Here is a 24,511-nt window from a genome sequence, read left to right as displayed (position 1 = left end):
GAAGGACTTCTCTCAAAACAAAAGAGGACTGGGGTATTATAACTCAGTAGTAAGAGCCCTAACAGCATGTAAAGGGCCGTACTTCAATTTCCAGTCTGAGGGAGGTTCTGGATCTTCCCTAAATGTATTTATCTTCCTCAACTGAGTCCATTCTGTATTTTTAAGTTAACCCCATTTTAAATCACTTTAAAAGTTTACATCACATTAAGACAGAAAGGTAAAGATTTAAGTTGTCTGAAATTCTTAGGGGAAAAGACAGGAGTGGAGGAATGCTACACACTAAAATTGGATCTCAAACTCTGCTCTCGTTACACAACAGAAGAAAAGAGGCAGCACACTCAAGTAGGTGTGTAACCATCAGGCCCCTTATCCTTCCGACTAAAATGGAAAGCCCACTCCTCCTCCACACTGCACTACTGTGGCCTCAAGCACTCACACTTATTTACACCTATCACCGCAGGGATCTGCTGGAAAACCCCTGGGGTAGAAGGGAAGACACACTGGCGATCTACTAAACAAAGAGGGAAATTCACCATAATGGAAGAGGGTTCAATCCAGGACCTTGGAAATAAAGAGAAAAGAAGGTGGATTTTGTTTTGTTCTGAGAGAAGGTCCCTATATTATAGCTCTGGCTGTCCTGAAACTCACTCTGTAGACCAGGCTGGCCTTGAACTCAGAGATCTACCTACCCCTGCCTCAGTGCTGAGATCAAAGGTGTGAACCACCGGACCCCACTAAGAAGGGAGTTGTTTTGTTAACTAGAGAACTTAAATCTTAGTGCTATATGCAGCAAATAAAAAAGGCACATGGCTGGGCTGGAGAGATGGCTCAGAGGTTAAGAGCACTGACTGCCAGAGGTCTGAGTTCAATTCCCAGCAACCACATGGTGGCTCACAACTATCTGTAATGAGATCTGGTGCCCTCTTCTGACCTGCAGTCATACATGCTGTATACATAATAAATAAATAAATCTTTTAAAAAAAAAAAAAAGCCACATGCTGTTTTTCTATACAGTTACAAAATATTAAAAAGTTAATTACAGTATCACTAAATTCCTTTTATTCCATATTCTAAACAGATCATGGGATGAGATAATTAAGTTTTATATAAGGGAATATCTGACCATATTATCAGTTATAAATTCACATGCTTCCCAAATGCATTGCTCTCATTATCAGGAAGTTCACCACTACTTAAAGTAATATGCATAATTAAAGTGGCATGAACTTTATCTAACTTTTACCCCTTTGCAGCATTTCCCAAGTGCTACCTTAAACAGAAAAAAATTAAGATGAAATTGCAGAAAAGCATTTAAAAGCACCATCCCATTTGGACATCCATAAATGCTATTTTAAAAGATCATGTACTGAAGACAATAATAGTCATATTACTTAAGTAAAGCGTTAGCACTTCCAAATCAAAAGTTCTGAAAACTATGCTAATTAGTTAGCATACATTTAAATGTTTTTCTAAGAGGTACAAGACTACAAGGATAATGCTGACTGAGCTGGTATTTGCTTCATACATTTTATGTTCAAATTAGATCCTAGTGATATTAATCGTTAAAAATTTGGTTTTTTTGAAACCAACCAGTAAATTCAGCTAACAGTGAAAAATCGGACACCTGCCTTTAAAAAAAAAAAATGTTTAACTTGACACGTGAATGGGCCCGTGGCAAGATCCTCCCAGCTTCTTTTCTCCCGGGTGCACAATGTCTCCCTAACATTTGTGTCTTTCTCCCTAACTGATGATCAGAAGGACAAGTAGAAATAGGGAAAAGGAGGGAGGGAGGGAGGATAAGAGAGGGAGGGAGGGAGGGAAAGACAGGGAGAGGGGGAGGGAGAGAGGAGGAGGGGGAAGAGAGAGAGAGAGAGAGAGAAATCACAGAATAATGTTGCCTCCCTACCAACCATCCAATTAGCCAAGTCCCTGGCTGGCAAGTTACCTAGTCAACAGAACCTCAATAATAAACACTACGTGTAACGTGACTTCGGATCACCACCCCGTGGGTCCTCTCCAAGGCCTCGCATCCGTGTGTCAGCCTCCTCCAATCGCCCGGGAGGCCCTGCAGAGTGATGTCCTGCAACAGCTCAGACCCTTGCAGGGGCCGCGGGGCCGGCGGGCGGACCAGGCTTCGGTGGAACCCACCGGGGCGGGCGGGGGGAGCCTGGCGCGGCGCGCCGCCGCCGCCCGCCGCGGCCTCAGGAACCGGCCCGCCCGCCCGCCCGGCCTCCGACCCTCCCCCTTGCCCTCCCCTAGCCCTCCCCCAGCCCTCCCCCAAGCCCTGCCCGGCCCCGGGGAGGGGCGCGGGCCGTTCCCCTCCCCCTCCACGGCCACCCGGCCGCCGTCACCCCACCCGGGGGTGCGGGCGAGCGGAGGAGGTGGGGGGAGGACGACGGGACGACTGCGGCCCCGCGCCCCTGGCTCGGGCACGCGAGCCCCGGGGCCGGGCCTGGCGGGGAGGCCGGGGCTGCGGTACGAACCTCGCTGTTGAAGGTCTTCACGGCCTCCATGTTGTCTGCGCAGAGGCCCGGGGCCCGGCGAAGGAAGAGGCGGCGGCGGGCGCGTTGCGTGCGGAGAGGGGCGGAGGAGCGGAGGGGCGGAGGGGCGGGCGACGGGGGCCCCCCGGCGGGCGGCCGCGGAGCGGGGCGAGCAGGCGACGCTCCTCAGCGCCGGCGAGGCCCCGGCATGGCCACGGGGCGGGCGCAGCGAGCAGGACGGAGGCCGCCGGGGCGGGTCGGCGGCGGGGAGGGGCTGGCGCGGCGCCGGCTCTGGCTTCTCCGCCCCGCTCGGCGGCGGCGGCGGCGGCTCCGGTCCCGGTCCCCTCCGCTCTCCTCCACTCCACCCACCCCCTCCCGCCGCCCCCGCTCTCTTCGCCCTCCTTCCTCTCTCCCTCCCACGGGCTCCCGCCTGTCGCCTCCCGCCGCCTAGGCCGCGGGAACCTGCAGCGCGCCGGCGAAGACCCAGGAGGAAGCGCTGACCGCGGCGGGCTGCGGCATCCAATATGGCGGACGCGGTCGGGCCGCGCACTCCCGAGGCGGCGGCGCCGGCCAGCGCGCCCCCTGGCGGCCGGGCCGCGCGAGCCTCCGCCGCTCCCCCCCACGGCCGCGCCAGACCATCGAGACGGGCGCCGGCCAGAGCGGCCCGAGTCGCCCGGGCCCGGAGAGGGACCGCGTCCCACGCCCCGGGAGCGAACGCTGCAGCGCGGATGGAGGAACTTCCCCCCCCCTCGGGCGGCGGGGGGAGCGGCGGGTGCAGCCGATCGGCGCTGCTCTTGGGAAAAAAAATCCCCAAGTGCAGGGCGCGGGGTCGGGGGGAAGAGAACAAATGGAGGAAACCTCCACGGCGTCTGTTTCCCAGTGGGCTGGCGTCGGCCCCGGAGGCGGGGGTGCGAGTGCCTGTGAGAACTTTCAAGCGGGGATTGACTTGGAGGAGAAACCCCCGGGAGGATGGAGGAGGCTTTCGCCGTCGCCGTGGGCCCGAGCGTCCCAAGCCGCGGGAAGCGAACGCTCCGCACAAAAGCTGCCATGGGACGCGTGCAACGCGTGCGGCAGCCGTGCGGGGGGTAGGAGGGGAAATGCGGGCTCAGCGATCCGGGCCTGAGCATCTCGGAGGCGGGAAGGAACCCAGAGCGCCCCGTTTGGACGAGGAAACGCAACCCATACATACATATATATATTTTAGGAAGTGGGTTATTCTCAAGGAATTTTGCCTCGGATTATCGGGGCAGAGGACGGTTGCAGATTTGAGGATCGAGACGTGCTGCTGACTGGCGAAGCACCTTGGTGCTTATTTGAAGTTAAACAAGGAGGGGTGGGTGTTCCCTCTGAACGTTCCCACACATACTGACGGCCACCTTGTTGAAAGTCATTTGCCCATCGCGCTCCCCAGATTCGGGCAAAAGGAAGAGGCGAGAAACAGGCTGCTTTAGATTAAAGTATTTCCTAAGTGCTGCGTCCAGAGCCCTGTGAAACACAAAGCAAATTCCTCCCTGGCGTTTTAAGGTCTTTACGTTAGCTTCATTCACAGATTTGCTGTTGGCACTGGCTGTTTAGAAGGTAAAAGTGATGATGATGAGAAGCTTCCGTTTTTTCTCCCCTGCTATCTCAAGTGCACACCTCCTCTACCGTTTCCAGTGTTCATTCCTGACGATCCTGCTGGCTTCCGTGTACCTCACATTTTCTGGACAGTAGCCAGGAGGATCTATTTTAGACACATCCCTTGCTTAAATGAATCCCTGTACTGCTTTTCCATTGCCCTTCAGATACACCCTAACTTCTTACAGTGGTGTGAAGGCCCTGCTACCCCAGCCCATGCCACCCTTCCACACTGTCCCTCTGTCACTTGATAACAGATAGCATTTGCCCACCTGAGTAATTTGGATGTGCCTCTTCCCTTAGCTAGTTGCTGTTGCTCATGGTTGGTTGGTTTTGTTTTTCATAGCTGATGGTGCAGGAGGTCTGATCATGCCGTGCTGGGACTTGAGGTTGACACTCAGCCCTACTCAAGCTAGGTTGTCACACGAGTTCCCACTTTGGCCACTTGTACTCAGTCACACATAGAACAAGTGTGACTGAGTTACACAGGTCGAGTAATTAAAGTGCAGTATAAACCACTGACCCAAACCAGTTAATGTGCTGTGCAATTTGCTTTTAAGAAGGATTCCTCATCCAGGAAAATGCCAGAGGACTTTGAGGGGAAGAGGGAGGGGTAGCCTCAGTGTCCTCTGCAGATAAGACAATAAAGTAAGGGGGAAGGAAAAGGAAGAATCTAGAGTCTTGGAGTCTGAACCATTTACAAGGTTTGTGTGCAGCCACACACACCTCGAGGATGTAAAAGCCCCAGCACTCATACCCACATTGTATGTGTATCTCTATGTACAGACTGCAAGTAAGGATTATGACTCCCAATATCAAAAACCAGTCGGATCGAGCTTAAGCATAAAAGAATTCCCTGTGCACGTTTTTTTTTTTTTTTTTTTTTTTTTTTTTTTTTTTTTTTTTTTTTATGTTTCCTTGGTTTTTTGAAACAGGTTTTCTCTGTGTAACCGTCCTAGAACTCACTTTGTAGACCAGGCTGGCCTCCACCTCCCTCTGCCTCCCGAGTACTGGGATTAAAGGCCATGTGCCACCACCGCCTGTAAAGACCATCAACTCATTCTGAAAAGCTGATAAGGGAACAGTGAGCTGGAGTGTAGCCATCACTGGAATCGTGACATGTCCCAGAGCCTATGGCTACCACATTGGGCTGCTCAAGCCTAGCTAGAGACGATGACTATCTGGACAGGATGCCTCCTGGATGCCGGGGAAATGTGAAACAGCACTAAGCAAGAAGCAGCTTATCAGATCTCCATGGAATGATAGATACCTGCTATCTTTTTAATACAAACATCTGGAGTATTGTTTAATCCAGAACTAATAATTCTCAGAAAAAAAAAATGGAGACGAGGCTCAGCATTATGGAACAGTTTAGGAGGTTTGGGGACAGCTTACATCCTATAGGAAGAAAGAAAGGTTCAAAGCTGACTGGAAAGCCATCTGTTCTTCAGAGACAGAGCTGGGAGCAGCAAGATGGCCCAGTGGGTAGAGAGCTTGTCACCAGCCTGACGACCTGAGCTCCACCTCTTGAACTCCCATGATAGGAGAGAACTGTTCCCTGAAAGTCGTTTTCTGACTTCCGCGTGTGTATGTGGCAGGTACATAGAAACAAACACAACCAATCAGTTAATAATAATTAAATAATAATTGTTGCTATATGGTCCAGCAATTCTACTTATGGATGTATACCCCCGAAGAACTGAAAGCAGAGATTTGAAGAGATGGTCATCCCCTCTCTTCATAGCAGGAATTGAAGAGATGGTCATACCCCTCTGTTCATAGCAGGAACAGAGACAACTTGGACAAATGACAAATTCATAGTAGTTAAAAGAGGTTAGTAACCTAAGAGACTACCAGTAAATACACGAACAGGTGTGGTGGCACATGCCCTTAATCCCAGCACTCAGAGGCACAGACAGATCTCTCTGAGTTCAAGGCCAGCCTGCTCTACATAGTAAGTTCCAGGCCAACCAGGGATATGTAGACCCTGTCTCAAAAAAAAAAAAAAAAAAAAAAAAACTAAACAAACAAAAGGGGAGTATCTATAGAATAAAAAAACTATTCAGCCCTGAAAAAGAAAGAGACTTCTGATACATCTACAATATAATAAGGTCTGCTGAGTGAAGTAAGCCAGTCACAGAAGAGCATGCATGGGATGATTCGTATAGACAGACTGAGGTTACCGAGTGGTAGGATGAGGAGTTGTTATGTAATGGATTCAGGGTCAGTGTCGAAGGTGAAAGGCCCTGAAGGTGATCGGCAGTGGGCTGCATAGCAGAGGTTCCACTCTATTCTGAAATGCACTTAAAGGGGTCAACGTTAAATTCTCTTTTGTCTGTTTTCTTTTTAAGTTTTATTTTATGTGCGTGAGGGTGTCAGATTCCCTAGAACTGGAGTTATAGACAGGTGTGAGCTGCCCTGTGGGTGCTGAGAATTGAACCTGGGTCTCCTGGAAGGGCAGGCAGTGCTCTTAACCACTGAGCCACCTCTCCAGCCCCAATTTTTTTTTTAGATATTGGTAACCACAAAAGATGCTTAGAATAAATCTAGAAATACAAAAACCGTATGTGAGAGACTATTAGGTACAAAAGAGTAGAAGGCATGCTGCCTATAACACACATGGAGCTGAGCTATGTATCCCGGCCCCCAAATTTACACGTTAAAAATTCTGACTGTACTTGGAGGTGCAGTGTCTTTCCTGGGGTAGTTCTATTAGAACAAGGCCAATGGAGTCGGTCCTAATCCAATCTGACAGGTGCCAGAAGAGACGAGGATGCAGAGACGAGAACAGAAGACCCTGGTGAAGTCTTCATAGAAACTGAGCCTGCCAGCACCTTGCCCTTGAACTCCAGGGCTCTTGAAGGGTGAGGAGGGCATGTGTCTTGCTGCCGCCACTGCCTTATCACAGACCCATGGAGCCAGCACAGGTGGCACACAGCATTCCGAGGCTGAGAACCGAACACTTAGAAAATCTGCAGGCTAAGCGCAGAGAGAACAGTTGCCAAACTGTGTTTATTTTTGGAGGACATTTGAATTTTCCTCTCGAGAGTAAATGGTTCTTCATTGAGAAGGGCTGTTATTTTTGTTTGCACAGGTAAATTCGGCTCTTCTGCAATGAAGCTCAGGAAAACGGAGCATCCTCCCACAGCTCTCTGGGATTCCACACATATGTGTTGGTGTTGCTGGCCAGGTTCTTGGGCCAGCTTAGAGTCGGGATCACATTGTGACAGGGGCAGAAAAGATTCCAGCTTGTCATGGGCTTTGGGATTACATTGCCTTGACTAGGAGAGATTTGGTCCAAGGTACCTGCTCCCAAAGAAACTAGTAGAATTTTCCTGCCTCCTGATTAGTTTAGCACAACATAAGACAAAGCTTTGCAGGTAAATGAAGCAGAGGCTTAGAATGGTGTGACTTGTTGGGCAGTGGTGGCACTTACCTTTAATCCCATCACTCTGGAGGTTTAGGCACTTAGATCTCTGTAAATTCAAGGCTAGCCTGGTGTACAAAGAAAGTTCCAGGACAGCAAGGGCTACACACACACACACACACCAAAAAAAAAAAAAAAAAAAAAAAAAAAAAAAAAAAAAAAAAAAAAAAACATGTCATTTGTGCCATGGAGGGAGGGAGACAGGGTAATTTGGTCACGTGTCAAAGAGCCCCACTGCTGCCCCGCCCACCACCACCACCACCACCACGGCTACTGGGCTTTACAATTAGATATTCCATTTCTCTTAGATAAACCTTTTATGTTTTTAAGGTTTTTTTTTTCTTCCTGAATTTCTCTTCGACTCCCCTTGCCCTGATCCTTTTGGTTTTTTGACCATCTCTTCTACTGAATACATAAAGTTGAGTAAGATACAATGATAGTGACAAAAACAGGAACAAAGATAAGAGGCCAGTTCTGCCTGCGGGGGTGCCACATGGCTGTAATCCCAGCCCTCGGGAGCAGAGGCAGGCGATCTCTGAGCTCGAGGCCAGCCTGGTCTACAGAGCAAGTTCCAGGACAGGACAGCCAGAGCTACACAGAGAAACCCTGTCTCAAAAAACCACAGAGAGGGAGAGAGAGAGAGAGAGAGAGAGAGAGAGAGAGAGAGAGAGAGAGAGAGAGAGGCAAGTTCCAGAGGACCCGGATTCAATTCCCAGCACCCACATGGCAGCTCACACCTGTCTGAAACTCCAGTTTCAGGGGACCCAGACACCCATGGCAAAAACACAAATGCACATAAAAATAAAATATATTTAAGAAAAGAATGGTAAGGAAGCCTGATAGCTAGGTAGCTAGACAGAGGTCCGGGAGTTCCTTTAAATTTAGTAAAAAGTCTTCCCCTGTGGCTGTCCGTGAGAACAACCTCAGCACTATGCTGAGGGTAAAAATCACGGGGGTGCAAATGGCCAGAGATTCTTAAACACCCTTCACCAGGAGGCCACTGTAAAATAAGAGCTAAAGGGGACGGGGAATGAAGGACATGATTCCTGAGTGTCCATCAAGGTGGCCTAGGTCCCAGCAGCAGGTTCAAAGACAGCACTGGTGGCAACAGCAGAGGAGCTGCAGGCTTGGGGACACGACCAGTTCCGACATCAACTGGTGACCTTTCTCCCGGCGCAGTCATGGCTGCACCGAAAGAAGAACGCACTGAGTAAGGCAGCAGGCACTTGGAATCCTAGGGCGTGTAGAGCCCCAAGTGCGATCTCCAGTACTGCCTACGTTACGCGTTGTTATACATCACTGTGATCCAAGCATTCAGACACCGAGAGTTCAAGTTCAGCCTCAGCCGCATATCAGGTTCAAAGACATTCTGAGCTGCATAAGACCCCCGTCTCAAAAACAGAATGATAAGCAAAAGCCAACGTGGTTGAAATAAGGTTGTCCAAGTGATTTCCAAGTTACACACCTGCCTGACAAACATGGACATTCTGTACTTATTTATTTAAGGATAGAAGCCCAGGGCAGCGTCAGCAACAGAGTGGATGAAGTCTGTGGGGAACAGGAGGCACCAAAATGCCCAGAGATGGGGAGGGGACAGGCAAGAAGGACGCTGGTCTGTGTCAACATCAGAAATGAGTGAAAAGAGGGAAAATGCTCCCCTGAGAATCTGTAACCACAAACGAGGCCTCAAAAGCAAATTTGTGGTGTAATTCCTAATACCTGGGCGATGTGAAAAAACCTCATGCAAAGAAATGATTTTAAGTCGGTATTGGGTTGGCCATCTGCCAGGCAGCTCAGAAGAGGAAAGCAACCAACAGAACCGGTGAAGAAGTCTGGCAAAAGTCCATTACGAATATGATTAAAGAGCTGAACGTCGGCTGAAAAGAAAGCCATGTTTTGATTTGATTTTTTTGATGCGTAAGGTGCTGCTTCAGGAAGAAGCCCAGACCAACACAGGTGCTCTTTGCCTTGAGCAAGTTTTCCCACTACAATGGTAGTGGGAAACCATGCACGGAAGCTTCCAGAAACAAGAGACAGGAGTCCAGGAAGTGGACTTGACAGAATCAGAATGCAAATTTTTAATAAGCTTCCTGCAATCGGAGCAGCCGCACTGATGGAAACAACAGATGCTGAAAGAAAAACGATCTGTCTGGTCGGCTCTGAAAGTCCCCAGTGTGAGATGAAGGCTGAAGACAGGGAGAGGAATGTGGGACCCTGAAACGACGTTTGCCTTGAGAGCATGTTTTCGTTCCAGGCAAACTTGAACTTTGGGCTCTGACAGGCTCCTGGGCAAAAGTCAAAGCTTAGAGTCTGGCCGGAGAGAACCACGTGGGACCTCAGAGGGCTACACCCCAGGCCAGGTGAAAACGGAGTCTGCTCATTCTCCACTGTGCTCCAGGGGACCTGAGGACAGCTACTTCGACCCGAGCAAAGGAGAAAGCACTGTGCAACCCAGCTGCGCTTGTCTGCTTTTCTCGTAAAGAGTTAAATCTTGGCTGAACATTTGATACTGCAAAGAACATCTTCCACATCTCCCAGAACTCACCAACGCTTTAGTTTTATAGTGATCAATGCAGATAATGACAGACATCAAAATGGCAAAGCATGTTTAGAAATTGTTCAGAAATTGTTAGAAATTTTGTCACAAACCCAAGCCCAAGTCAAAAGTCATTGAACAACTTTTTTTTTTTAAGATTTATTTATTCATTATGTATACAGTGATCTGCCTGCATGTATGTCTGCAGGCCTGAAGAAGGCATCAGATCTCATTATAGATGGTTGTGAGCCACCATGTGGTTGCTGGGAATTGAACTCAGGACCTCTGGAAGAACAGCCAGTGCTCTTAACCTCGGAGCCATCTCTCCAGCCGCAAACATTTTTTTTTTTAAATGAAAACTAAAATCCACATCTCAAAGAATGATTTTTACTTATTTTAATTTATTTTCTTTTGTAATATTTAGTGTGTGTATGTATGTGTGTGTATGCAAGTTTATGTGGATATACGTGTATGTGTGAATGTATACATGTGTGTACATGTGTGTGTATGTATGTGTGTGTGTGTGTGTGTGTACATACATGTGCAGCTGTGAAGGCATCAGTTTTCTTCATTGACCACATGTATCAAACTCAGGTTTTCAGGCTTGGCAGCAAATACCTTTACCTACTAAGCTCTCTCATTGGCCCTCAGAGAGCAGTTCTTAAAATCAAACATCCTAAAACTGTAGAGTCCAAGTATGTACTAACTTGACACTTACATGCTGAAGAATAACAGTCAGGAGATATTAAATGTCTTTGTAATTAAAGCTCTAAGTTCCTGTGAGAGCTTATCTGTCTCTCACATTCCGGTTATTAAATCTAAATACTTAAAGCCAGGCACGGTGGCACACACCTTTAACCCCAGTACTCAAGGGGCAGAGGCAGGCTCTGAGCCGCTGAAGGTGTATGGTCTTGTTTCTCCTTCTAGAGCAGTGGTTCTCAACCCATGGGTCACGACCTCTTCGAAGTCAAGTTACCCTTTCACAGCAGTCGCATATCAGATAACCCTGCATATCAGATATTTACATTATGATCCATAACAATAGCAAAGTTATAGTTCTGAAGTAGCAACAAAAATAATTTTATGGTTGGGGGTCACGACAACATGAGGAACTGTATTAAAGGGTCTCAGCGTTAGGAAGGTTAAGAGCCACAGCTCTAGAGCACATGGGTATCCCTGTTGTCTCCAGCCTGAGTTTCTGTGTGGGTTCTGTATGTTCTGATATTCTCGTGCTTTTATTTTCCTTCCAACACAAAGTTTCCCAAGAGTGCATGCATTCAGAGAGATAGTCATATTGTTGTGAGGTATCTGCCAGAGAAGACAGATCAGACACAGGGTTAAGCCAATAGAAAGCATTCAATGGTAGGCCAGCAACTTATACTAGGTATTCAGGATCCCAGTGTAGCCCTGAGTCTTTTTCAGGGTGAGCTTTTAAGCACAAAAACCATATCCTGGGTTGACATGCTTCAGTTAACAAGCACAGTTAGCCAGAAGTGGAAATACAGGAGCCAAAAAGCTAGGCTAGTACGTTTAGAGACATTCCCAGAACTACAGGCTTGGATGGTTAGGCCTTTGCTTTTAGTTTTGGCTAGTGGGCCTGTCTATGTGTTGAATTATATGGCCTGAGTGGTATTTCCATCATGGAGTCAGTTCTGCTAAGGTCTGGAGGGCCTACTAAGGGCCTGTTACAATAGGACAAAGCTCTGAGCCCTATGGTGTTAAAGTGTATTAGTTACTTTTTTTTGTTGCTGTGACCAAATACCTAGCAAACATGACTTAAGGAAGGAAGGCTTTATTTTGACTTACAATTACAGGTCAGTCCTCCATGGGGGTGGTGTCATGGCATCAGGAGCCTGAGGCAGCGGGTCTCGCTGGACACCAAGCAGGAAACAGACAAGAATACTGCTGTGGCTCACATTGAGGGAGGGCCTTCCCTTTTCAATTAAACCGATTTGGAAACACCCTTATAGACACACCCTGAGCTTTGTTTCCAGGGGATTTTAATTCCAGTCAAGTTGACAATCAAGATCTCAAAAGTAAATATGTCATCACACAAAGTGTATCTTTAAATATATGTATATATATATATATATAGTATATGATATATTTCTATATTAAATATATAGAAGGTGTATTGTCTTGTTTTTCAAATATATATATATTTGATTTTTATTATGTGTACATGTGTGTCTATATATGTGCTACACACATGTGTGCAGGTACCTAGAGAGGGTATGTTAGAGCCCCTGAGCTCGAGTTACTGACAGTGTAAGCTGTCAGACTTGGGTGCTGGGAAAGGAACTCAGGCCTTCTGGGAAAGCAGAATGTGCACTTAATCGCTGAGCCATCTCTGCAGCTCACTCCCACCCCCCCAAAGTGTGTCTTTGTTTAGACTTGCCTTTTCTGAACGTTGAGCAAAACAAACTGTGAGGGCTTTTATTTATTTATTTTTGTCACTTGATAAACGTCTCCCCTGCTTTTTCCTGTACCCAGTGTTGCCTTTGCCACCACTCAAGAGACTCACTTTCTTGTGGGTGTTTCGTTCTCGTCCGGAACGCTTTCAGAATTTCCTCTCTGCCTTGGATGAAGAAAATAAACATGTCACTCTCCTTGGCAGTTCAGAATCCTCCTTTCCTCAGATTTTCCAGCTTTCTTAAATTCAGGGAAATTGCTCATTATTATTCTTAAACGATTTCTTCGCCCGAATCTCCCGTTCTGTAAGTGTTGACAGCTTTACTTCTAGCTTTCATAACTTTTCAAGAATTCCCAACTTGTGTTCCTTCTGTCTCCCGAAAGATGCTCATCTTCCTGACAGTTTTCCTGGGACTTCCGGGTCTTAACACAAAGAGCCCTCAGTCTTGTGGCCTTTCCCAGCTCCTCCAGGTACGATGAACAGAGCCAGTCTGTTTGAGTTCTGCTGGTTTCAGTGATTACATTCGTATCCTGTGTTCCCTTCAGTTCTGCTTTATGACTGTCCATTTTTTCAGGATTTTCTGTAAGGGAAGCTGACTTGTTTTTCTTTTCTTTTTCATTTTTCTTTTTTTTCCAGAGAGGGTCTCATGTAGCCTAGGCTGGCCCCAGACTCCCTGTGTAACCCAGGCTAGCCCTGAGCTCCTTACCCTGCTGTCTCATCTCCCAGATGCTGAGATCATAGGATGTGTCATTATACCCAGAGGAAGTTACTTTGAAACGGTAACCAAACTATCCATTAATTCTGCTTTGCTCTGACGATGTTGTCTTTGCTCAGTGGCCGCGGTTTCGCCGTCTCCACATTCTTAGCAATGGTCATGATGATTAGGAACCTTCAGAAGAATGCAGAAACATAAGCTTCACTCCCTACCCTCTGAGTGACTCTAGTGTGTGTGTGTGTGTGTGTGTGTGTGTGTGTGTGTATGTTGTGTGTGTATGTGTGTGTATGTTGTGTATGTGTGTGTGCGCGCGCTCATGGGGAAGTCAGAGGTCCACTGGTGGGAATGATGTTTCTCCTTCTACCATGTGGGTCCCAGGGATCAAATTCAGGTCATCAGGTTCAGTAGCAGGAACCTTACTCACTGAACCATCTCACACTTTTGTGTGTTTAATACACAGCATCTAGTCTGACTCTGTTTGGATCATAATGTGCCATTTTCTCAACATGTAACTTTCACCCAAATACATTTATTAAGAGACATTATAACTGTGTATAGTGGCACATACTTACCATCCTAGCCCAGGGGGCAGAAGCAGAGGCAGGAGGATTTCATGTTCAAGAACAGCCTCAGCCTGAGCTCACACAGCAAGATTGTCGAAAACAGCCAAGGGCTGAGGGGATGAGGAGATATATATATATATCTTTCACTGTTGCCTGTTCCTTCCGTTCTCTATAGTTCTGTATATGAATTATTGTTTTTTGTGTTGTATCATGAATGTTTTAAGGGGAAGTTACAAGGTCACACTCTGGAACTGGCACATCTGACATTTAATTACCGGTTCCATAGATAATCTGATTTGTTGTATCAACTTGTATATCGTCAGTCATCTTTGAACTTGCAGATTCTTCATCCATAAGAATGAATTAATAGCTCTTGTTTCATAAAGTAATTGTGTGGGCTAAAAGCAGACAATGTATGTGATGATCTTTGTATAATCCATAGCCAATAGTTAATGATCACTACTCAGCATTTACTATTGGAATATGCTACAAATATTGAATATTAGTATTTTCTTCCTTTTTTCCTTCCTTCCTTCCTCCCTCCCTTCTTCCTTCCTTCCTTTTTTTTTTTCTAGATAAGGTTTCTCTATGTAGTCCCGACTGTCCTAGAACTTGATCTGTAGACCAGGCTGGCCTCAAACTCTGAGATCCACCTGCCTCTGCCTCCCGAGTGCTGGGATTAAAGGCATGTGTCATCATGTCTGGCTGAGCATTAGTATTTTTGAGATCAGTCTTGAAGCTATACATCTAAAGTGGTAAAAATAGGGTTAGGGAGATGGCTCAGATCTGAAGAGGACTAGCTGCTTTTTCAGAGGGCCGTAGTTCTGTTCTCAGCACCCATGTTTTGTGGCTCACAATCACTTATAACTCCAGACCCAGGGGCTCTGATGCCCTCCCTGGCCTCCACTGGCATCTGAACATACGCACGAATGCACATACAGACATACACATATAAACATCAATAAAACAAATAGATTCATTGAAGTGGTTACTATCAACTGTGTCTTTCAGGGGATGGAATTCAGGGCCTTAGGCATATGCTGTCAGTGGCTGTAACTACCCCTGAATTCTACTCCTAGCCAGTTCTCTCCCACTTTTGACAGTTCATCTGCTGTTCAATGGACTCCGTTCCCTGCCTCCTCACCTCCTCTTTTTTCCATAGTCTGAAATTAATTTAGATATTGTTAAATTGCTCTTAATGATACCTAATTTAGTTTTGAGAATAAACTTTAATATTTGGTTCGTTGTATAATAAATCTAAAGCTGATTATTGTTTCATATTAGTGAGCCTTGGAGCTGGGCTTGTTTGGGCATGAAGCAAAAATATGAAGTGTACTGAACCATGCAGAAGGGTGTTGTCCGCAGGCTGAGATCTGAGGCTGTGGTGATTTCATACCTTGCTGAACCATGCAGAAGGGTTCTGTCTGCAGGCTGTGATCCAAGGCTGTCGTGAGGCCTGTGTAGCTCATGCCTACTCAAAGTGAGTGGTCCTTTGACCCCAGGTGGGGAAGAACAATCCCGGGAGCTGCCACTTTGATACCTTTGGGTGCTTTGTGCTCTCTTTATACAAAGAGAGCTTCCTAACTACAATGCTAATTTCAACTGTGGTCTCTTGAGAAGGGACTCAGTGTTGCTTCAATTGTAGATACTACCATTTAGATCTTTCTCTCTCTTCTTTTTTTTTTTTTTTTTTTTTTTTTTTTTTTGGATTTTTCAAGACAGGGCTTCTGTGTGCAATAGCTCTGGCTGTTCTGGAAATTGCTTTGTAGACCAGGCTGACCTGGAATTCACAGAGATCTGCCTGGCTCTGCCTCCCTAGTGCTGGGATTAAAGGCGTGCGCCGCCACCCAGCTAAGATGTGGTTGGTTGGTTGTTTTTGGAGGGGTGGCCTTATAATTCTTGATGTAACTGAAAATTCACTTGATTCTCAATGTAGAGTCCAAGAAATGTTTTATAGCCATCTGCACTGACTAATTATGGACATGTGAGCCATCGAGATGGGTCAGCAGGTAACAGTGTCTTCACCAAGCCTGGATTCCTGAGTTCAGTCCCTGGGAATCCATCATGGTGGGAAAAGAGAACCGACTCCTGCAAGTTGTCCTCTGACTTGTACATGTATGCAGTGGCGTGCACCACCCCCATACACATATACGCACATAAAATAAAGGGATACATGTAAAAAGTTAATTTTACAAGAAAAACTATTGACAGGTCAAATGTCATCTTCCCTCTTATTTAATTTTAAAAATTTTTGAAAAAAAAAATCTCTACACATAAAATAAATGTTAGGAAATTCAGTACAGGAACAGGGATGGTGACTCTGTTGTTAAAGTCCCTGCCTTCTAAGCACAGGGACATGAACTCAATCTTAAGAACAGGTACAAAACTCTAGACACAGCAGCATGAGAGCAGCATTGGAGAGGTGAAGACAGAAAGCCCCCTGAGGCCTGCTGGCCAGGCCCTCTAACAGACAGGTTCAGTGGAGGGTGACCCCCGTCAGAAAAACAAGATGTGGAGGGGCCGAGGAAGACACTGGATAGCAACCTCTGGTCTCCACGTGCATGGGCACACATGTGCAAACACCTTTCCCAAACACGTATGTGTACACACACACACACACACACACACACACACACACACACACACACACACACAAGAAAATCCAGAACAATTCTAGGAATTTTGCTGATTTAATCAATGTGTGCATATGGATTTGAAAAACAATTATCATGGTTTTTCTGGCTGTTTTGGAGCGCTGTAAATATATGATGTGTTGGTTGGTTGGCTGATCTAGTGTCGACCCATTTCTCCCCCAAGATTCAGTGAGCTGGAGAGTAAATATCAAACATTGGAAGAGGTAAGAACCAAATGTCTGTGTGAAGCTGTTAAGTGGAGGTTAACAGAGATGGTGGACACAGTGGCACACTTCCAGAGCATTCTCCTTTAAGAGGAACAGCTCTGGTCAATTCTGCCAAGAGTGAATGGAGGCCAGAGAGTGACAGATCTGACTATGTAAGAGAATCATATGCAGACTTTACACAAAAAAATCCCTGCATTTTAACTCAGGTGACTCCTAGAAACTTCCTAGTAACATAACGACTAAGTTATGTTCACAGTGCTTGTTGGGCCACCGAAACTCAAGCTGGAACTAAATCCAGGTCGGTGGATCCTGGTTCACAACCTCAGCCATGAGTGTTCTCATGGCTTCTGGGATTTTTGCATTTGGTGCCAATTCAGATTAAACTCGCCATCATTTGACAGGATGGGTTCTCAGAGATGTAAGGGCAATGGGGACATCTCCAAGGTCTTCCCATTTAGAATGTGTGATATGGTAACTTAAGGGGTAAATGGTGCTGTGGTAACTGGCTGCAGCTTCTCTACTAAGCAGTTAAAAATCTCCACAGTAAACTATATGACACATGCCAAGCCACACCCCATGGACTGTACTCAAGTAAACCACATGACACATGCCAAGTCCCACCCCAAGAACTGCACTTCAATGAACTACATGCCAAGTACCGCCTCAGGGACTCTACTCCAATGCGCTGCATGACACATGCCAACCACTGCTCCATGGACTGGATTCCAGGAAGGACATGATTAACCAAACTCCGCAACCTCAATCTTTCTTCAGCATTTGTCTTAGTTCCGGTTATCATTGCTCTGATGAAACGTCACAGCAAAAGCAACTCAGGACTTATTTGGCTTACATGTCTTAAGTCACAGTTTGTTGAGGGAGGCCAAGGCGGCAAAGCAACCTGGATGGGAACCTGGAGGCAGGAGCTGACGCAGAGGCTGTGGAGGGGAGCTGCTTACTGGCTCGCTCCTGCTCCACACGGCTTGCTCAGCCTGATTTCTTATAGAACTCAACCCAGGGAATGGCCCCACCCACAATGGGCTGGGCCCTTCTCTATTGATCACTAATTAAGAAAATGCCCTACAGACCTGCCTGCAGCTCTACACTGTGGAGGCGTTTTCTTAACTGAAGTTCCCTCCTCCTTGATGACTTTAGCTTTGACATAAAACTAGCCAGCACACATTTCAATCGGTTCCTCTTATTTCTGACATTAACAGTAAAACAAATTCCATAACTACCCTGTTTCTAGATCTAGGTAACCACCTCTATAGCCTATTGGGAGTGGGGAGTGGGAGGGGGGCGTTAGAGACAGAGTTTCTCTACGTAGCCCTGGTGGTCCTGGAACCCACTCTGTAGACCAAGCTGGCCTCGAACTCAGAGATTCACCTGCCTCTGCCTCTTTAGATGCTGGGACTATTTGGGCCACCACTGCCCCGCTGGATTAATATGGTTTGCTCTCTCTTTCTCCCTCCCTCTCTCCCCTTTCTCCTTTTCTCTGTCTCTTTTCTCGCTCAAGTATTTTTAACAGCACAAAATTGTTTTTCATCTCACTTACAGAGTCGTTTTCTAACAATTACATAGACCATTTTAATTGCAAATGCCGTGCCTCCAAATAGCCAGGCAAATTAGCATAAACACAGAACCGAAAGCTGTCAGGGTAAGTCTTAAATTAAGCAGGCTACAGGAGGAGCTTGTGGTTAGCGAGGAAGGTTAACCACAGACAGCTCACATAAGTGCTATAGACGTGCTTCTGGCTCTTGGCCGGGTACAGCTGGGCACACATCCTCCTCAGCCAAGAGCACTTCTGAAACCAGCACGCTCACTACACACCTGCCAAGAGAATGGGTGAATGAGGAGGCTCGCTCTGCTCACTTTCCCCATGCATTCACTCTGATTCACTTTTAGTGTGTGAGTGTGTGTGTGTCTCTTGCGTGTGCACGCGTGCGTGCACCTGCACACTCATGTACAAATGTATGAGTGGAGATCAGAGGACAACTTTTGAGATTTGGGCTTCTCCTTTCACTGTGGGCTCTGGGGTGGAACTTAACGTCATCACGCCTGTGCAGCAAATGCCTTTACCCAATGGAACCATCTTACCAGCCCACCATGCAGTCATCTAAATGACCCCTCTGGTTAATGTCGTGAATAGGCTGATTTCATCATACCACCCCTCAGTTAAACATCTTTGCACGGTAGTAAATGGTGTGCCCCGCCCCCAGAGTGGGGGTGGGGGTGGCACTTGCGTGGCGTGCAGGAGGACAACTTTCTGATGTCAGCCCTTGCCTTTCCATCTGAGACAGGGGCTCTTTCCTACTGCACTGCCTGGCTAATTGGTCCTCTAGCTTCTGGGGATCCTCCTGGTGGTACTTTGAGTGTCATTGGCCCCCATAAACTCCTAGGGAGTGGCACTCGTAGGAGGTGTGGCTTCGGAGTAGGCGTCGCCTTGTTGGAGGAAGTGTGTCACTGTGCAGGCAGGCTCATATATGCTCAAGCCACACTCTGTGTTACCTGTAGGATCAAAGATGCAGAAGTCTCAGCTCCTTTCCAGCACCGTGTCTGCCTCTACACCACCATGTCCCACCATGATGATAATGGACTGAACCTCTGAACTGCCTCATTAAATGTTTTCCTTTGTAAGAGTTGCTGTGGTCATGGTGTCTCCTCACAGCAATAGAAACCCTGACTAAGACACTCTTGTCTCTACACTCCTGCCCCCCATAGAGCTTCGCTTAGGTTCCAGGGATCCAAACTCGTCACCAGGTTAAGATGGCAAGTGCTTTTCCACTGACTTGTCTCTCCACCCCTTAAGCGAAAATCACTATAATATTTTCATAATCTTATGTTTTCATAATGTTTTTCTTGTTTTCATAATATTTACCATTTGTTTTCTGAGGATTTCAGAGACACATACAATGGACTCTGATCATATTCATCTGCTACACTTTTTAGCTTTTACTACTGATATAAGAAGTCCAGCCTCCTGCCCTGTTCAAGCACATCACCTCCTAACAATATATACCCACAGCCTTTTTGTGCCACTGAAAACCGAATAAATCCTCGGTGCATGAATCGGTGCTGCGGAGAGCTCATTTCCTTAATGAAACATTCCGTGAGCGTGTTCAGCTTACATTGAATTTATATTTATCGAGTAATAGCCCAACACCTGGCTCCCTGGCTCATCCCCAGATCATACCAATAAACTCTCTAGAGGATGAAACCCTTCCCCAGGGACAGGAAAGAACAGGAAACCAACTGTACAGACAAACAAACACACACACACACCCCTTTTTCTTTAAAGGCAGTGATGACAGTCTTTTATTGTTGCTGGCTCTTCCCCCTTTCCCCTCATAAGGTAATATTCTCCTGCCCTAGGAGACTCTGTCAGCCTTCACTGTTTGCTTCTCTGTCCCAAACACGGTAATAGTCGATGCTTTAAATTCCCTGGTACACGTAGAGATCCGTTGGTAAAAATTTTTGCCTAGGCAACTTTATGAAAACGCAATTGGAATATTGTTTCCTAATGGAAGTATTTATGAAGAATAAACACTTAGCGGGTTTTAACGATCCGCATGTGTGAGCTCTACTTTCAAAATATCTGACAGAACCTGACGGGGAGGAATTGTTTATTTTGCTCATCCTAGCAAAATGGTGCTAGGCCTGGCCCCGGGTGTTTGAGCAGAAGAGTAAGCATGTGGGTCGGGGAGACTGTTCTCCCCCCTGTGCACAGGAGGCAACACAGAGCAGTTCATGTCAAGGTGGGCAGGAAGCTTACAGAGTGTGACTGTAACAGGTGTGGGCAGCATACAGCTAAGGACACGCCCACCCCGTGACCAGCCGGGCCCCCCAGCGGCCTGGTGAAATTCTGAGCCTACCAATGGATCAAATCATTGATCAGGTGAGTGCTCTCCTGACCTAGTTGTCTCTTCAGAGGTCCCCACAGGTACACCCAGAGGCGAGCCTTACCAATTCCCTAGGTTCTTCTCTGTCCAGTCAAGCTGACAATTGGAATTGCCCTTCCCAGTTGGGACAGAAAGTGTTTCACATCCATGTTACAAGCAAAATAAGGCACATGAGATGATTGGGGAGCAAGCTCCAGTAGGGTCTATGTGTAAGTACTGATGTTGGGACAGATTCAAGAGCAAATTCCTTCAGGACATTAAGGGTAGCAACCCGAAAGGAAGCGTGAGTCCTGTGACAGCCAATTTTGTCACCAACTCAGATTGGGACCCGGATTAGAACCAACATGTCTTAGGTCTGAGTTCCAGGGGCATTTTAATTTTGTCTTGGAAGTATTGTTAGGTGTTTTTAAATGGATTCGATAACTTCAAGTCCATCTCCCTCCCATAGGAACTAGGGAGAAGACACAGGCCTGTGATTTCTTTTGGTGCTCTTTTTTTTTTTTTTTTCCCAGGGGATCGATAAGAAAGGGTTTATTTGGCTCACAGTTCCGGGGTATAGTCCATCATTGTGTGGACGTCAAGGCAGCAGGAACTGGAAGCAGTCAGCCACACCCGTGAGCAAGGAACAGGGAAAGATGAGTGTGTACACGCTTGTGCTCAGCTCACTTTATTTATTATAAAATACTTTTATTAATCCCTAATGTTCGTTATCCACCCCCAGGCCCCCTCTGCCCAATCCTTCTCCCCCTCCCCCCACTTAAACCTCCTTTCCCATGATTCCTTCTTTATCTTTCTCCCCCTCCCCACCCAAGTCCCTTTATGGTTTCCTGTCTGTTATAGGTACTCCACGTTTAACACCTAGAGCTGAAGATGGGGAGCTGGAAACCATAGAGTGAGACCATGGGATGTTTGTCTTTCTGGGTCCAGTTTATCTTAGTATAATGGCTGCCAGTTCTGTTCATTTACCTCCAAGTTTCATTTTTCTTTATGGCTAACAATACGTCATTGTGTATAGGTACCACGTTTTTATTACCAGTCATCCGCTGATGGACAGCTAGGCTGTTTCTATGTCCTGCCTATTGTGAGTAGAGCCGTGATGAACATGGGTGAGCACAAGTTGCTGGAGTGGGACCTAGAGTCCTTTGAGAATCAGTCCTTCCTGTGGCTTTTTAAACCACAAAAGGGTTGAATAACTCCTGTTTTCCAACTTAGCTTTGTTTTGTATTTTGAATTTTATGTTCATTGATGTTTTGCCTGTATGTACGTCTTTGTCAAGGTCAGGTCCCCTGGAACTGGAGTTACACAAAGTTGTGAGCTGCCATGTGGGTGCTGGGAATTGAACCTGGGTCCTCTGTAAGAAAAGTTAGTGCTCTTAACCACTGAACCATCTCTCCAGCCCCAATTGTTTTTTTGTTGTTGTTTTTTTTTTTTTTTTTGTTTTTGTTTTTTGTTTGTTTGTTTGAGACAGGATCTTGTTACATAGCTCTGCATAGCCTGGGACTCCTATATAGACCAGGCTGGCCTTAGACTCGCAGAGATCCACCTTCCTCTGCCTTTAGCTCTAGAGTGCTGGGATTAAAGGCTGGCTAGACTATGCCTGCTGTTTTTCAACTTGAAACAGTGTGAAGATGTATCTGTGACCTACTCCGTAGTCTAGTGATCCCATGGAAAACAAAATCGGTCGCTGTTTAGAGTTGTTTTAAAACCATGATGACCCGGCAAAGGACAGGCAGGTGAGGGGCTGGCTTTCGATTTCTCCTGTCTCCTGATGGAAGCAGAAGTCTCTGTTTCCGAAGGAAGAAACCCCAACTGGAGTAATTTGTTAAAGAAGCTGAGAGGGAATCTGACGTTTGCCCTGGAAGGAAACTGGCAGAAATCTGTAGTGTTTTCCAAGTGTTTTGCCCACGAGTCACAACCTTCTTCATAAACAGCCACAGGACTGTGATGGTACACAGCACATCCATTTACATTTGCTATATGTGGTGCTAGCTTGGGGGTTTTCTCCTGTGACACTTTACATTTACACACACACACACACACATATATGTGTCTGTTTAATATAATGTATATATATATATATATATATATATATATATATATATCAGGTTATTTGTGAGTTCCTAAATGCACAATGCTTGCTGAGTTCTTTTTGCTTTGTAAATACTGTGTGGAATGCCCTGCCCAGCGTGAATAGTTTGCAAGCCCACAGTTCTTCCAAGCACAGGCTGCAACACCATTGCTTCTACAGTCATGTTCTTGTCTAGAAAAAGGCAGGAGCTCTGTCCTCCAGAGTCCTGGTTGTGTCAACAGGCAGCTGGGTCTGCTTAACATTTTGTTTCTCCATTTGTAAATAATTTCAGGTCAAAAATATGCAAATTGTCTTGTTTTCTGATCTCTTGAGTACCTAGAACAGTTGACTTTGTCAGCGATGAGAAGCGATCAGTGAAAGTGTGTGGACGGGTAGAAACTAGATAGTCAGCAGGGAGCAGTATATCCTGAGAGGAACCGAAACCTCCCCAAGAGATGTTCATTAAAAAACACAAAAGCACAGGGCAGTGGTGGCACAGGCCTTTAATCCCAGCACTCCCTAAGCAGAGGCGGGTGGATCTCTGAGTTAGAGGCCAGACTGGCCTATAGAGTGAATTCCAGGATGGCCAGGGCTGTTAACACAGAGAACCCTGTCTCTAAAAACCCAACCCAAACAACCCAAACCAAACCAAACCAAACAAACCAACCAAAACCCAACCCAACCCAAACCAACCAACCCAACCAACCCCAACCCAACCCAAACCAACCCAAACCAACCCAAAACCAACCCAAACCAAACCAACCCAACCCAACCCAAATCAACCCAAACCAAACCAAAACCAAAAACCAAAACCAACCCAAACCAACCCAACCCAACCCAACCCAAACCAAACCAACCCAACTCAAACCAAACCCAAACCAAAACCAACCCAACCAACCCCAACCCAACCCAAACCAAAAAACCAAAAACCAACCCAACCCAAACCAAACCAACACCAAACAACCCAACCCAACCCAACCCAACCCAACCAACCAACCCAACCAACAAACCACCACCACCAAAAAACTCCCACAAAAGCAACTTCTAAAATCATACAAAACTGCTTTGTTCTGGGTATCCTCACATTACAGAACTGAAAACAAAAGAGAATAAAGGAGAGAGGAAAACTGTTTGGTAGCTTATTTCTCTAACTGCAGATTTCTTATTAAGTCCCTAATGTCTCTGTGGGTCCTAACCCTGTGTCTCAAATCCAATCAGAGAGAGGTTAGTTACTGCGTAAGTTACTCCACTGTCAGGCCAGCCGACCCATCTTACCCCAAGGCGTTGTTGTCTGCTGGGTCACAAACATCATTAACGTCTTTTTTTCCCTCCAGCAGCTGGGGTAGCACCTTCCTGCACCAAGAAAGCAGGGAGGATGTTCCCAATCAGTGTGAGATTAATTTATGTCCTACAACCCAAGGGTGTGATGTCTTCATCAATATGGTCTTTGTGACAGCCATTGAAGTGTAATTTAGAAATGAATGAAGTAACAGATTAGGAGACTTCTCCATGTTGCAGGTTACTAAAGCAAGACAGGGCAGCAATGATGAATGGGGAAGGCTTGAGCTTGAAGACATTGATTGATTGCAATGTAAACATATTGTGCACCACTGTTGGGTTCTGAATATAAAATGTACTCTTATAGGCTCTTATGCTGAATGCTTCTTTCCCAGTCAGTGGTAATATTTTGGGAGGTGGTAGAAACTAGGAGATGGGACATAGCCAGAGGAAGTGAGCCACTGAGGCTTGCTTGCCTTTGAAGGTTAGATCTGGTTCCCGGTCCTTACCGCTCTACGTCCAGGCTACAATGAGGCGGGCAGCTTCGTCTGCCCCATGTTCCCGTAGCCATGGCATCCTGTCTCTACAGGCTCAGACTGGGTGGCACCAAGGACTACTGAAAATTCTGAAACCGTGCGAAAAATAAAGAATTCTCTTT

The sequence above is a fragment of the Peromyscus leucopus genome, chromosome 8a (genome assembly GCF_004664715.2).
Source record: "Peromyscus leucopus breed LL Stock chromosome 8a, UCI_PerLeu_2.1, whole genome shotgun sequence".
Taxonomy (NCBI): Eukaryota; Metazoa; Chordata; class Mammalia; order Rodentia; family Cricetidae; genus Peromyscus; species Peromyscus leucopus.
The sequence above is the reverse complement of the archived record's forward strand: the minus strand, read 5'-3'. Positions refer to the sequence as shown.